This window comes from Bacillus rossius, chromosome 1 (genome assembly GCF_032445375.1).
Source record: "Bacillus rossius redtenbacheri isolate Brsri chromosome 1, Brsri_v3, whole genome shotgun sequence".
Lineage (NCBI taxonomy): Eukaryota > Metazoa > Arthropoda > Insecta > Phasmatodea > Bacillidae > Bacillus > Bacillus rossius.
Window position 1 is genome coordinate 87012406 of NC_086330.1, and position 16303 is coordinate 87028708.

Genomic DNA, 16303 nt, shown 5'->3' on the forward strand with positions numbered 1-16303 from the left:
CAAAATATTAGCTGTTACTTCTTTTTGCTTGGTTGATGCATCAGGAGCACATTTTAAGCATGAAGCTTTAACCGAATTAGTCATACAAATCTTCCGTAATCGCTTGCTCATCAGTATTTAAAGTTTTAAAGTAGGTACCATTAATGTCATTTGAATAGGGAATCATAGTTTCCTTAAAGGACCACTGTTTTCTCGGGAAAAGATATATGAATCCTCAGCATATTGATAAAAATGACTTTCTATACCAACTGATCCAGCCTCACTGTCTGTGTCACTCATGTTATAATGTTTGTACCCTCTTGCACTCCAATTGGTAAGAAATCAAGAACAAGACTGTACCTTACAAAAATAATTGGATGTTTCAGCAGAGGTGAGTTACATGTATACAACATGGTGCTGTGACCCACAGTGGTGGCCATAGAATTTTCAGGGCACTGGGCTATCTACTTTTATCAAGACCATCCCCTGGAAAATTGAATAATTAACTCTTTCAAACAACATTTTAAGCCAACCTGGAACTTATTTTTCACAGATGGCCTAAGAAATGTTCATATTCTTTCCTGATAAATATCATTGGATCAGTTATAAATGCTTACAATCAAATTCTGATGTGATCGCAGAATCATACGTGGCAATAAAATATTTCAAAGTTTTTCTAATACAAAATAATGAATTTTAATTGGTATTGCCCTGCACTTTAATTTACATGATAATTTCCCATTAATATCCAGGCAAACAAGTAATTAAAAAAATGCTTGTAACTTGGTACATGTGATAGAAGTGAAACTTCTTTAGCAATTCAAACCTTGACTTGTAAGAATATTGTAAGGTGTAAAACGGCAGAAAGAGTAAAAGATAAAGAAAACAATTTTCTAAAACATGAATCAACAAAATTATTACTCCAAAATAACTGCTCAGGATATCAATAATTATTGATCAATCAATAATGATGAATTAAAAATAAATATTACTCACTGTTGAAATACACCATAAGGAAAAACTGTGTTACTGTTTCTTCAAAGAATTCTGCCATTTGGAACACGCCAAATCTCTGAACAAAACATTAAATTCAGAACGGGTAGTGCTAGCTATGCAGGATATGTAGGAACTGAACAGCGCTCTACGCTACTGGTTGAATAAAGGAGTAATGTGAAAACACTGGTAGCAAATATAAAATGCAAGGCACTCAACAGCTGACTGTATAGGATACTATATCTATTTTCTGAAACAAGTGCAGGCAGTCTCTTGTCTTATTCTTTCGCTCATATCTATCTATCTATCTAAGTTTTTTTGTGTTGGGGGGGGGGGGGGAAGGGCCGGGGACGAATCATCGCTAAAAGAAACCGAAAACGAGCCCAGCAACGTATATAGCATAGTGCTTGCTCTCTATGTCTTTGGCCAAGTACCTATTATCTGTCCTTGTCACGTCAGATACATTTCACAACAATGTTTTACGAAAACGCTTAAAAATTCGGTCTTGAAAATTTACTCTCATTTGTACCCAAAGAAGTGTTACTTCAAAAATTAAAACCATCAGCGCGGGGCCCTGGACGATTGCCCGGCTTGCCCTGCCCCGGAGTCGCCCCTCAATACAGAAAAATTGTAGTTTAACGTAGCCAAAAATCCAGTTGTCGGTTTTTATTATACTTCCGTATATTTTTTGGGGTGCTGAATTTGAATCAGGAGTTATCCAACAAAATTTCCTGGTGCGTTTTGAGACATTTTCAAATGAAAACGGCGAAATTTTCGCACTGTTTTTGGTTTTCGCACTGTTTTTTGTTTTTCGGTCATAATTTTAACACTATATATGATAACGAAAAACTCGCTATTATCGGTTTTTAATGAAGCCTAAATGTGCCACAATTTGAGCTAAAGTTCAGCTCTGTACGTCCCATAGTTCTCGAGGTACAGCACTTGAAAAATTGTAATTTTTTCCAAAAAGAAATATTAAGGTATGTGTCAAATTTAGAGAAACGATCCTATGAGGAAAATTTTCAGGAGTTAAAGTACAACAAATCTATTTAACTTTAATTTTAGCACAAAATGACGCACGTAGACCCAATAATTGACTCGTAATTTCCAAGAAAAAAAATGAGAAAATTGTATTTTTGATGATTTGATTTAAACCCATTCCATAACTTATGAATGATTATTTACATAATATTGTTCTAAAAAAGGCGACCCAGTCTTTATTACTCGCCAGACATGTGTAACATTTAACCTCGGTAACGAGCAAATCACCACATAGTAGGTATAAAACAAAGTCGCATCCCGCTGTCTGTCCCTATGTATGCTTAGATCTTTAAAACTATGCATCATATTTTTATGCGTTTTTTTTTAATAGATAGAGTGATTCAAGGGGAAGGTTTATATGTATAATACATGCATAATATAGTAGAGAAACACTGGTAATTTTAGAGGTTTCTAATGTGATGTAAATAAAAACATTTTTTTTTGCGCTTACATTGCAAACGCTGGCTGTACTCCAGTACTACAGTATTGTACACCTTAAAAAGGTCTTCAAAAAAGTCCGCGATTGTATATGTCTATCTCTTAGGGATAACCCACAATAACCATTTTTTATCCTTTACTTTTTACGAGAAATAATGGCTTATTTACGAAGCGATTTTAAGTACTACAGCATTAATACATACTTATCCAATTAAGTACCTTAAATGCATTGTAAATTTAACATAGATTAATATGGCCCTTCACAGCATGTAATATAAATGAATATTTTCGAAGATATTACATATTTAAAATGCAGGGACACAGTGGTTGCGGCGGTAGGTAGTACCGGCCGGGGGCCCGGCGGCGCGTGCCTATAAATAGCGCGTCTAATGACAAAAAAAAAATCTGTGAACGTTGTATATAAAGACATTCTGATGTATATTTAGTGTCAGCATTTAACCCGTGCGAAGCCGGGGCGGGTCACTAGTACACTAATAATACGAAACTCGGACAAGAAATTTAATGTAAAATTCTTTAAAATAATGCCGAGCGTGATAAATACTATATGCAAATTGTGTTTTAAACTATATTTCTGGACGCGAATCTCACACAGTTTCCACACGCCGCTAGGATTTGCTGCCAGAGCAGACACACCGACTATTAAATTGATTAGTAGACCGAAATAAACTACATAATAGAATGGCTCCAACAAAAGCGAATAAGACTTGAAAAATTCTAAACCTAGAATTTGGACCTGATTTTCGACAAGGAATTTTATTAGAATACTTTTCATTTTGTTAAATTCATTAAACAGCTAATACTTTAAAGTTTCCCTTTGTCTTTGTGAATTTTTGTTTCCGCCATCCGCCACAGATGGCAGCTTCGTTCCATGCGAATTCCGTTCCATTCATGAAATTACTCCTACCATTTGCGTATACCGAAAGGTAAACTGTTTAACGTTAAAAAATTTGGTTAACAAGGTCTTGTTCGGCCACGCTTGTGTACAGAAGGACCCTGCGTTCCATAAGGCCTTTGCCGCAGCTTTACCTCTGGAACATCTGTGAGAAAGAAATGCCGAAAAAGTATCAGATGGTTGAATTAGAAGGGTTGATTGCAGATGCAACTGGTACACAGTTAATTAAATTTACCGTGAACTTGTGGTTAGTATAGATCTTCCTCTTCGATGCACATTGCTACAGGATTCTTCGTACGGCTCATACATGTTAGAGCAGTACAGCCCAGTCTTCTTGCACCTGTACATTGCCACTGCGCACTCTTTTTTGCATTCGTATGAAACCAGTCGAGGGAGCTTGTCAGGCGCAGGGGGTTGGTTGGAAATTATGAGCTGTATGTAGGCCGTTGCTTGTACGCCTCCACCCAAACATTTCCGGCTCTCCACATGAAACTGGCTGGCCCATCCTGCACTTGCACATAAATGCGCAGAAAATGGAGTTTTGCAGCTGTGGTTAGAGGAGAGTAGCCATATTTTAAGTGGAATTATAAGCTACAGCTCATCTAGAAGCACTTGCTTGTTTCCACCGTACAAGGCAGATATAAATTTCTCGCCAACTGTGAAGATGGTCTCGACATCAATGTCTTTGTAATTTTTTGAAGGACAGCAATGGGAGGCTGAGGTCGGGGTTTTTGTCCAAAGTTTTCAATGTCGCCTTTCCTTGGTTTAACAAGGCTTATGTAGTACCACGTCCACAGCGTTCAAGAAAAGGATATGTTGAGACAGCAGTTCATTTAATTATGTGTTTAGATGAAACCACATAGAAAGGGCTCTCCCTCTCCCTGGTTTGAGGAAGTAGATGTTTGTTGAAGCTAACAGGCCTATCAACAGTTGAAACACTGGTACGTACTAATTTTATATATATATATATATATATATATATATATATATATATTGACGTCGACCCAAGTGTCTCCTCGGCTCCTTCAGGCCGTTATGCCTCGTCAACGTCCTCCATAGTGTCTCCGCAGTGTTGTGCATCGGCCAGGGACGCACCTTCGTGCGCCCTAGCACGCCAGTGAGCCAGTGTTAATGTGTAAATGTTTCTGTGTGTATATATTTTCTTCCCGAATGACCGTGACTTTGTTTTAAGGGTGTAAATAATGAAATTGTCATGTATTAACTATCGTGTAATAATCTTGTAATTCTTGTGAACGTGTCGCAGTGTCTGTATGTAAGCGCGGCCTGGCGCTCATCCGCGTCGCCGGCGCTCTCCCACGCCGGCCGATTTCCCCTTCCTTCCCCGCAGCCCGCGCGCGACGGCCCGCGGGCGGGCGGGGAGAGCAGTTGGACCTAGGACTCGAGCAGCGGCGGACGTGCGCTTCGCTCCGCGCTGATTGCGAGACGGGTTGTTGAGCTCACGGTCCGGCGACACCGCCACAGGACGAGCATTTCGCAGCAGCCGTGCTGCCTACGACGTGCCGCCCACGCGATTGGGTGTCCGAGCTGCGAGTACGTAAGTTACGTCACGAGTCGGTCATTATAGGACGCGTAAGCTTTGTTACGCATCGCTGAACTTTCGCCGACGTCACGAGTCAGTACGTAAGAACCGCGCACGCCTCACGTGTCTTTGTGGGGAACATAGTTACTCACCGCCGAACCTTTGCCGACGTTACGAGTCAGTACGTAGGGACCGCGCACGCGTCACGTGCCTTTGCGAAACAGTGGATTATCAGGAACTCTGTTACGTGGGAGAACCGCCAGTACGCGTCGGGACGAGTGGGCCGTACGAGACGGTCACCGGGAGTCCGGGTCATCGTGGGAAGGGCGCGCAACCCGCGACGGATCCGCCAGGCCGCGGCAAGCTCTCTGAACGCAATAAAAGAGCTCGTGAACCGATTAACAGCGAGTGGTCCTTTCACTCTACCTGTCACTCTACCTCACCATCCCTCCAGGTCCCGCATTTCCAGGTCCCGGCCACGTCGGCCTGGACCCACACCTCTCCGACGAGAGCAGTACGGGCATAGCGGACATTTCTAGCAAACAGGGAAATAGGGACCAGAAGCCGAGGGACGTCAATATATATATGAACAGTTTCATTTCTGAAAAAGGTGGGTGTTGCTCCAACCCAGGCACATTTTGCAGGCATCTTTATTGTCTTACTTAACTCTTGCCTTTCTGGCATCTACGTGCTGTGTTCAGAAGATCAAAAATTCACACCACAAAGCATTTCTACTGCTTCAATAATTTGTGACATGAATTTTAGTCCTTGTGTCCATTTCGTTGCTGCACAGGCCTTAATTCCCCCTCCCGTGCACAATCAACTGTCCTCTTCCCCCCCCCCCCTTCAAATCTTTCGTGATGACGATCACCTGGTGTCTTAACAAAATAATTAGTTGGATCCTTTAGGTGTTTGACGTACACATTTTTCCATAGCTTGGACTACTACTTATAGGCCTATAATAATACCTTAACATCTTAACCTTTTATAATAAATTTTAATATATTTTTAAATATCATTATATAAAATATTAAAAACTGTGGAAAATAAAAGTCTACATTTTTAGAGAAGATTTCAAGCCATGGAGATGGGTTAGATCAAATCATCCAAAACCCAATTTTCTCATATTTTTTTTGTTTTTTTGGCAATTATGAATCAACCATTGGGTCGACATACGTCGTTCTGTGCTTGAATTAAAGTTAAATAGATACACTAAAACTTTACTTCTTAAAATTTTCATCTTAGAATCGTTATGTTTCCCAAAATTTTACTCAAAATTTTACACAAAACTTAACATTTCACTTTTTGGAAAAAATGACCAATATTTGAAGTGCTTTATCTAGAGAACTATAGGACGTACAAATTGAGCTCAAATTGTGGCCATTTAGTCGTCTTTAAAAACAATACTTTTGAGTTTTTCTTCGCCACATATACTGTTCAAATTATGAGCAAAGAACAAAAAAAAAGTGAGAACATTTCGCTGTTTTTTTGTGAATATCTCAAAACACTCCAATAAATTTTGTTGGGTAATACCAGATTCGAATTCAGCAGCCCCCCCCCCCCCCCCCAAAAAAAATATATAGAGAACGATAATAAAACAGACTACTGGATTTTTTGTAACGAGAGGCAGTTTTTTTGACACTGTTTGCCTGGGTTACCTGGCGACCTGAAGTGTCTGCGAGTGGGGACTGCACGCGCGCACACATTGTTGAACATGTAGCGGAACTGCAGGATATGCATGACTGTCAAATGGGGGTCGGAGCAGTACTACAGACAGCGGAAACATCTATCCATATGACCCCACCTCGGCGGCCATATACAGGTTACGGTCGCACCTGTAATTATGTGTGCGTGCAGCATGGGTGTAGCTAGGTTTCAGTTTGTGTGTGTGGGGGGGGGGGGGGGGGGTTAAAAATGCCAATAAGTGCAACATTAATATTCATGTAAAAAAAAAAGGCAAACACAAAACACATTACAGAATTATTCTTCTGTTTTTCTTTTTAAATATATCCACTACATCATCCGCATCAATTTCTGTCCCATAGTGTATATTCATGAGAGCCAAACCGTTCAATCTCTTTTCACTGGTCGTGTTGCGTAAGTAGTTTTTCAGTCTCCTTAGGCTTGAAAAAGTCCTTTCTGGGGTAGCGGTGGAAACAGGTATGGTAGCCAAAATTTGTAGCAATGTGTAAACATTTGGATACAGTTTTCGATCGCTCTTATCTAGGCATTCCAAAGCACATTTTGGAGTAGGAGAGGTGCTTGTCATCACTGCTTTCCACACATATAGTTCTGCTTTGACTACAGATGTACTTCTTTCTGGAAGCACTGACGAGTACATGCAAATTGCCTGTTAAATTTCGGAACTGGCTGTGAAATTTGAAGGTAATACACCAGATAGTGCCGACACTACTTTACAGTGCTTCGTAAACTTTTCATTCAACTGTTGAATTGTATGTTCAAGGAATGGGATGAATAAATTTATTTTGTAATGCGAGCATATATCTGACGCAGGAATGTTTGAGCGGTTCAACTCCCTTCCGACTATGCGTGGCATCTGCAGTATACCACCATTTTCTTCGAGCAAACCCTTTCCTTCTTCATAGAGATGAGGATACTCGTCATCAGCTTTATTCCTTAGAAGTTGCAACATCCACATGGCTGAATATTGTGATCAGGTCGGTGTTAATTGCTTGAAACTGTTTTGGCAGCGACAATGTATAGCTCATGACTTTCTCAAGAATCACTAAAAACACCAAAAAATTCGAAGCTCAAAGTGTGTTAAGCATTTGGACAGCTTGTTGCGATGTTTCCTTATTATGGCTAGACTGGAGTTCTTCGAGAGCATTCACAATCGCTGAATAAATTTATTTCAATCTCATGACAGCTTCATGCTTGTACACCTACCGTGTTTCACACATTGCAAGCAGGCTTTTTTGGTGGTCGGCGAGTAACAGCTCTCGAATTTTTTCTTTCAAAACAGCAGTGCGTTGAGCAGAATGTCTGAAATACGAACCGACAGACTGCACAATCCCAACACAATTTCGGATATCTGCTCGTGAACATGAGTCATCAATGGCGAGGTTGAGAGAGTGTGCACTACAGTGTACATAAAGAGCAAGAGCACATTCTTGACTAACATATGCCTGGGCACCGTGCAAATACCCACTCATAGCTGCAGCTCCGTCGTAACCTTAACCAACCACATGAGAACATTCAAGTCCATGCTTTTTCAGAACTTTAATAATGAGATTTGCTAGACCGGATCCTGTGACGTCAACAGTTGGAATGTACTCAAGAAACATCTACTTAACTTTATGTTTAGCATCTTTTACATCGACATATCGCAAGCACAGCGAGACTTTCTCCACACGCGCGATGTCAGTCGTTTCGTCAGCGAGAATAGCAAATAATTGGGCTTCCTTTACTTCTTCGATTATCTTATGCTGAATTATTTCACCACAAATTTCTATTATTTCGTTTTGGATCTGAGGACTTGTGTAAAGAGCATTCTTCTGAGAAGAAGCTAAATGCTCAGAAAGATCTTTATCCCCAGACTCGGCCCCATACCGCAACAGTGCCCGAAAATTACCATCATTCTGCAGTTGTTGTTCAGGCTCTGGTTCTGGTTTAAAGTGAATCCGTCCCGAATCGGTTTTACCTCTTAATGGGATACCTTGTTTGCCGCAAAAAAATTATTCCTTTTATGATAGGGATTAATTTCTTTCGGTTTTCTTGTTGGTGTCTCTTTCTCTCAGAAGACAACTGCTCAGTGACTGAAAAAACCAGCGAAGAAATTACATTAAGGAAGTTATCTGCAAGTTCCGAATTTCGCTTGTGATATCCTGTTTTTGCATGGGTTTAAAATATTTCAAGTGCATGTTTCCACTTGCAGAATGGCTCAGTTACGAGCTGGCCAATTCGCTGATGGCCGACTTTACCTTCATCAAGCGAACACCCCATTATGACGCAAATTCTGCAGAATGCTCCACTTTTATATTCGGGATATGACAGCCAGGGGAATCTCTCTATTAATTTCAATTGAAAGCGCAGATTTCTCTTTGTGGAAATGGGAAACTTATAATCTTTGGATGGGGTCCAAGGCACTTTTAATAGTTGGGCTTTCATATATTCATCCACGATTTTGTCTTGATTCTAGTAAAAACCAACGTCCAATTTAGCTACAGAATGAAAAGATGACATAACAGGCAAGCTGGTCGGTTCCTGACTAAATGCAGGCTTGGTGGACGTAGTCATGAAACAGGGCACCGGCGCTACTGACTCCATTTCGTCGTTAGATACTGTAACTGAGGTCGAAGGCTCATTTGTCATTACAGTCTCATTGCCAGCAGCATGCAAGTTTGTTGTAGGTTCGGTAGACAAATGCGCTTCTTTACTGGAAACTGCTTGACCACAACACTTTTTCCAGTAGTCCATACCCTTAAGAGGCCGTGTCACAAATTTGCGCTCCTATCTATATCAATGTTATTTTAAAAGGCAGTTTTTCTCAAAGTCTATAAGAGGTAGGGGCCGGAAATTTTGCCTACTGAAAGTATACAATACATTTAACATAACCGCTTTTTTCAAATTTAGTTATCATATCATATATTATTTCTGTGATGAAAATAATATTATCAATATTTTGATTTGTCCAGATACATTGAAATTTTGCTTATATTTATAATTATTTAGCAAAAACTGAAAACGCCATTGAAATGTATTGCACATTACCTTCCGATCAGTGTCTTCATGATCATGATGGGTTTATAAACCTGGGTGTAATCAAGTCTTTAAATATTACATGACAACATTTATACTTAATAATTTGGAGATATGCCTTTTCTATCCTCAGCCCCTGAGCTTTTACTATCTGGTCTGGCGACCAACCTGACACTCTTCAACCACCCCAGGGGTCTCCGATTGCACATCTTATCAAAAAAAAAAAAGCTGTTCGTTCATTTGTTTTTGTGTTTGAGCGAAGGTTTACTTCTCCATAAGTGCCACAGACTTCGCACATTTATGCCAAGGGAATATTCCGCTGATGTGACGCCATACGAATGTATTATTCGCGACCATACAACTTTTTTGTTTGTCATCGGGAAAATGACGCCGCAGTTTGATTTTTTGTGGTGATATAAAATAAATTTTCTTGGAATGTTCATTTTGAATTGAGCATTTTTAAATGTCAGCGTAGAATATGCTTATCTGCCCATTTTGTTTCTTTCCATAATAATGAGTAAAGTTAACATTGTCATAGACATTTTATTATATTCGTTTGCTGTCCAAGTACAAATGTCACACTATATCGCACGTAATTATATTTTTTACTAATTTGTTAGTTGTCATTTTATTTAAGTTATAAATAACATTAATAAAATTTATTACTTAATAGTACAGAATAGAGATTGAGTTATTATTCATTTAATAGGGGTTTAAAATATGGTACTACATACATATTTATATTATCTTGTTGTCTTCTTTGTAACTTTACTGGAAGAATGGCATTTGGTATGTATGTTAACTCACAATGAAAATACTTCAGAAGTACTCAATTAACAGTGAACAACCTAGGGCCTATACTAATTTCAAAATGTTCATGAAATATAATTGATATTACTAATAATGAACTGTATATGTTTTGCGTAGAGATATCGTACGAACTGTATGTGGTACAGACCAACATTAGCTAAGACTCCGTAAATAAGTAATTTCAGTTAATGTGTAGAGAATATTAAAAGTTAGAAATAATGATATATATAAAACAATGCAGAGTTATCAGCATAAAAATAGAAGTTGTTTTTACGTAGCGCCTACTGGAATGTATATTTTGTGTTGAATTATGTGGTATGATTAGTATTCTCTTATTGTAAGTGTGTTTTGTTAAAATCTTATAAAACATCACTTACTGTTGAAGGATTTTCATTTTTTTTGTGATGATCTTACTTAAACAAGTTTTAATTATATTACACATGTATATTTTAAAAGCATTTTAATGTATACTTATAGAATTGTAATAGGCTTTATACGGACTCTCACGATGCATGTGAGCATCTATAATTAATAGAGACCGGAAAAATTCGCGGATTCATTCGGCGATAGGCTAGAAGTCAAATACATATACCTTTTAGATGATTTTGCTATTGGCTTACTGTTCATCTGGACGAATCTCAACCAATTATAAAACACCAACCAAAGAAGGATCGAATCACAGACAAACAAGCTGAGACGACTAACAAGTCAGCAGCAAATGAACTGCCGTTATTTGCCCGAGTGTACAGGGGAATGTGCAGTCTATCCTGAAGGCCGTCGAAACCGCGAATTTTTCCGGTCCCTAATCTACATCAATATTATGGCCGTTTCACAAGATCAAATATTTATTGAATTCAATCTGTTGCATTCATTGTACATGATTTTCGATATGTACATTGAATTCAATACAAATTGAAGATGTTACTCAACTAAGCTTATTCTTATTAACTTATAAGTATTTTGTTTGTTCAGTACATAAAAGTAAAAGATTCGTTATTATTTAAATAATGAGCATCTTTAAGCAATAACGTTTTCAAAATATTTACATAAACATAATGGAATATATTTTTTAAATACTTTATATCTACGATCACATCAACGGCAGTATTATGTAATCAATGAGGTAATGAAATATCTTGAAAGGATATTTTCTTCTCTGTAAAGTAAATTTGTAATGCAGCCCTCTTAATGTTAGTCTTGTGAGTTATTTCGTCTTCTAATATGCTACAGCAATGTATAAAATTAAGTTTTGTTAGTGTTTTAGTCTTGTGTAATGTTAAAGTGTAATGTGATAAATTCAATAATTTTTTTGTAAGTTCGTATTCATAAAGGTAGGCTACATATCGTATTAAGATAAATAGTAATATTTGTAAATTTAAATTCTTTGAAACAACGTCGATAAGAGGTTCACCTACCTCTGTTAAACTGTATGATGGTGCATTGTAAAAAATTAGGTAGTCTGACTTAAGTGAGATTGTATTTAGATTGTGTGTGATGCATATGCAATATCTAAGCATATGCATTTATGTTATTATCCTTTTAAAACGTTACATGATGAATTTCGTATACTTTTTAATGTCAACTAACATTATTTTTCACGGACTATTACATCCAGATAAAGAATAATTACCACATGTTTGAAGATTAATTGTATTCCGATAAGTTTAAAGTATTAAAAATTTTAGTTTTAGTTTTAGATACGACTCATACTACATTTGTTAAAGTGAGGTTTCTTGATTCTGAATCCCTGCATCCGCAATTTCCTAGTGAGCCGCCGCGCCGGTCAGATTGTCATCCTCTCAGATTGTCGAGGAACCAGATACATTTTTCGTCGAGTAAACTCGAGCTGTCAACCTTCCCACTAATCCTGTGATAAGGGTATAGTAGCTTTATCACGCGCTGCGGCTACAGTTCCTTCGGTTGAAAAAGCCACTAAATCTCACTGTTAAAAGAGAGAACTTCTAGAGCAGAATATTGGAAATAAACATTTACTGACACGGCCTCTTAAGCTTATCGCCTTTTTTTTTCTCTCCATTTCTTGACAAAGTGAAATTCGTACCCTAGAAAAAATATTACAAACATTACAAATAATAAGTAATATTAAATAAAAATAGGTGAGGGCTTATGGTCAAAAATATGCACGTTTTATTATTACATTTCCTTAATACTTTTTATATTTTTAGAATAAAATTAATAACGTTATTTCAAAATAAATTAAATTACTATTATTATTTTTATTTTTAACTTTTCATCCTGGATTAAGAATATTGGTAAAATATGTAAAAAAAATATAATATGGTTTACTTTTTTTCAATTATTTAATTAATTTTTTATATCAAAAATACAAAGTGGTGCTCAGAAATAAATAGTTTATCATGTATGCTTGCCACGATTTTATATATAATTTACTAGCAGATAGGTCAAATACTATTCATTTTAAACCGCACAAATGTACATAAAATTATTCCCCTTCCTGAATGTAATTATTTCTGCACATGTAGTATAAACATGCAGCCTAATAAAATGTCCGGAACAGAATCAAGAATCGCGGAATGAGTTTACGAAATTTACAACTGCATTGTTGAGGTAAAGTGCAATCCCGAATAAATAATTGCGAGTTTTCTGCTGCTGGCTGCCATCGGGTCCGTGCTGCGATATGTGTATTTATTTCCGCCAGTGTAAATATACATAGAAACAAAATAAAGATGCTGTCCGAAACAGAATAAAGAAACACGGGAAGATTCTACAAAATTGTTTACTTTCCTAACCTAACTAATTACTAAGTGTATTTGTGATGGGTCTGGGTAGGGAAGACTCTAAGTGCGTCTCAGGCCGAAGCCTATACACTCTAAGCAAGCAGGTTATGAACCATGCAGGAGAGGAAGCATGCATCATGTGCTAGGAGGGGATTGGCCAGCCATGGCAACGTTTTAGCCATGACTAACTCCCCTCACTGACTATTCTAAGTTAAAACTAGATAAGTTGGGCCCAGGTAAAACCTTCATACACACAGGGAAAACCCTGGGCACTGACATGCGGGATGCAAAATTTCATGCATTAATTACAAGCAGGTTGGTTACAGGAAACAGAAGGATGGTTCTGGAAGAAGAGTTGGACAGAGTAGAAAGACTACTATGCAAATGGGCGGGAGCTTGAACATTTTGTCCGCATTTGGTTTGTTGGCACTGGTTGTTTCTGGGGCGACTTTGTCGTTTCCCACCAGGCTGCCAGCCAGCCTAGACTAAGTTAAGAAGGGGGGAAATCTGTGTTCGCTGTTGAATTTAAACTAATGTAAAGAAACATTAAATTAACATAGAAATAAACATTTAAAATATAATATATGTTTAGTTGGTAGCTTTAATTTAATCGTGCTTTTTCGCGAGCTGGTGCATCGAGCCGGCACTCAGGAGTGGATAGAGCATCAGGTTGACCGAGGTCGGTTAGTGAAATTACCCATACAAAATTGATGACTGCATTTTGATGTTAGAGTGCAGTCCTGAACAATAACAGCAGAATAAAATTGCGGGAGATATTTGCTACTGGCTACTATCGGCTTTGTGCTGCGACCTGTACCATATTCAATAAAATAATCTATGTAATATGCTTGTGCGGTCTGTTGATAGACGGTGCAACTAAATATCGTTGAATTATTGCTGTGGTAAATGTTTAGGCTTTCGCTGCTCTCTGTTGTCTAAAGAGTAAACTAATTTCATAAAAAGAAACAAAATGAATTAATTCGAGAAAAAAGTTTACCTACATACACATAATTTTGTTCTACCTGAGTTATCTTGGGCAAATTCATTAAGAGGTTTACATCAAGGGCGCCCATACCCGGGGGCAGGGGGGGCCGTGGCCCCCCCCCCCCCCTAGCTTTCAGGGAAGGAAAAAAATTTATAGTGTAGTCAGGTGTTTTACTTTAAAGAAATTTATTTAAATTCGGTATTATGTATAAGTGGTTCAACAGGAATATATTATTGAATATTGTTTTTTACATGTCTACTTCATTTTTTATGTTAGTCCAAGCATTAGTTTCTGCTGCTGCGATATAAGGTGTTGTGTACAGGGAGAAAACGCTGTTCAAGCGCAATGCCCGTGGCGAGTCATTCCCCTCCGTAATGCTACCCAAGCTCACGCGATAACACAACAGTTGACATGTGCTTGTAGACGGCGAAATGTTTTGCTACTTTTTCGTCATAATAATGTGTATGTTCACAAATAACATCTCAAAACAGAGATTTTTAAATAGCCTTTAGGTCTACAGTTTTATGCATCTGGTCTAGATTTAGTTTAGTGTATTCAGTCAGTATAAATAACTTAGGTGTAAATAAATCAGTGAAAAGTGTAAAGATAAAAACCATTGTTATTATGTAGTGTTTCTTAGTTTTCCTCATTCGTCACATCCGCTCAGAATATTCACAATTTTTAAGGTAAGCTTTCACCTTTAAAGTTACTCAAATAAGAATTATTGTTCAGAAAAATCTACAACGTAAAATTTATGTTGGAATTTTGAATTTAGAGGAAAATCACTTTTTCCCTTCAAAAGTGTTTAAAGGGATAAGGATCCCACTACCTTCAGTAGACTCGGAAGCAATTTACACTGGAATCCCGATTTTACGTACGCTCACGGTCGCTTGGATTGCATTCGTAAAATCGTTATCTTCATAAAATTTTAAACACCCCACCCCCTGAAGATACATGTTATAATTTATTGAACGGAATGAATATATATATAATATTAAATAGTAAAAACAATGACTGCCATCTGCCCTCTGCCCACCCCTGCGTTCCCCTTATTTTTTTAACATTCCACAACTTGCCTCATTGCACGAGTGATATAAAAGTGACATCTCAGCGACTAAACACAATTGCACCACGCATTGTATCATGTTAACTTTTGTGTGGTGACAGGTTGTCTGACATGCCTTTCTTGGATATCTTTCCTTTTCGTAAGACGCGTGCTACTAAAATAAATTTATATTTGAATTTGCAAACTTGTCCACTCCTTGCCAGAGACGACTGAACACAGACGAGACTTTCCAGGGTCGGGTTGATGAGCTGGAAGAATTCCCTGCCTTGCATTTTTTTGGACTTCACCTTATCATATTTATCAGTTAATCTTTAACAGATCGGCTTGAACTCTTAATTCTAAAGTTAAGTACTGAACATGTTATTTAAGGGTTTATCAGGGCCGTATTTACGCACAGGCTATCTAGGCTGTAGCCTATGGGCCCGCACCACACGACACGAAAAAAAAAAAAAAAAAAAAAAAAATGCTGTGATTTGGATCTTCTTATATTATTAAAATATGCGTCGACATAGTGTCCAGCTGTTTTGTGTGGATTAATTGCGCCGAACTAAACTCTTCTGTGGAAAGCTGATATATGAGTTGTGTCAGCATTTAGAAATTTTCGATTATTTTCATTGGTTTTGTTGTCACTTAATTCCTTAACCTCTAAATACTGTTTGGTTAAATTTTCTAGTTTAATAATAAACTATTTTTTTCTGCGCTTTACTATCACTAAATAAACTTATAGTCATCAACTACTGAATCCATCTGTGCTAATTCTAAATGATAAGCAATTATGATTCATATCGAAACATAGTAATATTCATTTAATTGTGAAACAATTTTTGACTATAATTATAAGCGTAGTTCAGGTGTTACATTTAAAAACAACTATTTTCTGACTGTGATAACATATTAAAATCGTTTCTCTCCCAAAGTTAAAACTTTTGACCAACACGTTTTAAACTTTATAATCATTTTAATTTAATTTGTATGCGACATTTATTTAGGGGTAAAGAGAGCAATTAGTTGAAGGACTGTATTCTTGATATTCGTGTACCCCAGACGCTGCAAAAATATAAGG

General features: G+C 37.6%; 1 protein-coding gene across 1 annotated transcript in view; it reads left to right on the forward strand.

Annotated features, from left to right (window-relative positions):
• Positions 1–4390: 4390 nt before the first annotated feature.
• Positions 4391–16303, forward strand: part of LOC134539223 (breast cancer anti-estrogen resistance protein 1) — a 182577-nt gene continuing 170664 nt past the window's right edge. Inside the window, exon 1 of the mRNA XM_063381035.1 lies at positions 4391–4919. The gene's annotated coding sequence lies outside the window, so the exon portion shown is untranslated. The remainder of the gene's footprint in view (positions 4920–16303) is intronic.